Source organism: Lathyrus oleraceus, chromosome 6 (genome assembly GCF_024323335.1).
Source record: "Lathyrus oleraceus cultivar Zhongwan6 chromosome 6, CAAS_Psat_ZW6_1.0, whole genome shotgun sequence".
NCBI lineage: Eukaryota > Viridiplantae > Streptophyta > Magnoliopsida > Fabales > Fabaceae > Lathyrus > Lathyrus oleraceus.
In genome coordinates, this window is record NC_066584.1 from 522,167,145 (window position 1) to 522,169,072 (window position 1,928).

Sequence of the window (1,928 nt, forward strand, 5' to 3'; positions counted from 1 at the left end):
AATCTTTCAAAAATGCGGTCCTCCTTTGGATTTCCTACTTACTATCGTGAAACTTTTAAGTGTCATGGTAAGCATTCATTCTTTTATTCAAAAGGCTCTACCATTCTTTTCTTGTGTTGATTTGGACTGTGAGGCTTGGTTTCTTGTCACTTTTCACACTTTACATGATTTTGTTTTGATAATGAAGGTCTTGCGATAACCTCTCTTTTCTACATTTTCCAAATCGCAACACGACTTTGGATTCATGGTTCCGCAAATTGTAATCCCTAACTTGCAAGTAACCGGTGCGATTTAGAGGGAATTTGAAATGCCTATGTATCGTGTTATTAAATCATAATCCAAAGATCTTAGGACTCGTTAAGGTAATTCATGTATTCATATCTTGTCTTTGGTTTCATGTTTTTTTGAACAAGCAACTCAAACTCACATTGATTTTTCTGTTTCCATTATGCTATGAGCGAAACTGCGGGGAAAGAAAATGCCGGTTTCGGGGCTGCTTTTGGTTGCGAATGTAATGCCCGTTAGCAGGGTTACCGGGTCCTGACATGAGATAAATGGCAAATCCGCATCAGTCTGATCCCAACTAGCTCCTGCATTATCCAAAACTTGTACCGTTGACATCTCTTGGTGCAGTACATTCCTCTTTCCACCAATCACTATTCCTGAATAGGATGAATTATGGTTGCGGTGAAGATCAAGGATTGGACTCCAAAAGTCCTTCTCGGGATCATATATTTCTGCTTGAGGTATTGTTTTTCTACAGTTGGTGAATTCCTTGGCAGCAACAATTTTTCAGCATGCAAACATAGAACGGGGAACAAGCATTGAAGCCCGAGGGGACCACTGCTGGACTATGGAGTCATATGACCAAACTTTGTCAGTTGCAAAGCAACCATCGTGATCACCAGTCGGTGGATCAACAACATCACTTCCACCATAAATGACAAACAATTTTCCAGATATAGAGGCTACACCATAGTGAGCAAGGTGCCTGATCTTTGAGGGAAGTACAGGAAGGGTAATCCAAAAGATCCTCAGATGAAACAATTTCTTGTCGTATTTTGATAGTTCTGGGCTACGAACCGCCGCTTTCCAAGAACGACAAACGACCTCTAACTTTAGATGAATGTAGAAAGGAACGCGTGCAAGGATTCTTATTGCAACAACAACAACAGTAAGTCCTTCAACCAGTCCAACCATTATAAGTTTATAATAACTGCTACATCTATGTATATTATGTCTCCGCCACTGATGTCACGCTACTATGGAAGGTCTACCTGAAACGGAAGAGGAAAAGGAATCGGCGAAGAAATAAAGAGAGTTTTGTTTGTTGTAAGAAACGCAGAGTCAATGTAGGAACAACTGTGGTTTGTGAAGTTTAAAGCTTTCCTCGGCTTTTAAAATTATGGATGCTGCATTTTTCCGGTTGCGGTTTTGGTCATGGCTTGAGTGGTGGTGTAGCCTGGATTATGCTTATCCGGACATGGCTTGTAGCTTATTAGATTTTTTTTGGAAGTTTATTTCTTGCTGTAATGTAATTAAGGACCTAGGATTTCTATATTTGTCCTTATGATGTGCTCCTGTTAATTGCAATCGAAGCAACTATGTTTGTAGATCCAAAATTTGTTCAGTTAATGTAATTCCAAACCGATACTTTTAAACCATGCAATGTTGTATTTCGAAATTCATGGCCATATTATACATAGATGACCACTTAGTAGCCATGCTAGGAGGCTTATCAATACATCACGCTAAGAACATGACGGCTGTAAAATGAAAAAAAACAAGAAAAATTGTGAGTTTACTTTACATTTTTTATGAATATCTCATTGCCCCGTGTCATCTATGTTTGAAAAAAACGCAAACTTTAAAGTGATATATGCCTCCAAAACAGAGGTGAAGTCAACAAAGTTGCAAGCCAATTTGGG

At 39.0% G+C, this 1,928-nt stretch overlaps 1 pseudogene; it reads right to left on the minus strand.

Moving 5' to 3' along the window:
* Positions 1-423: 423 nt before the first annotated feature.
* LOC127096560 (F-box/kelch-repeat protein SKIP30-like) lies at positions 424-1,200 on the minus strand (annotated as a pseudogene).
* Between the last annotated feature and the right edge of the window lie 728 nt (positions 1,201-1,928).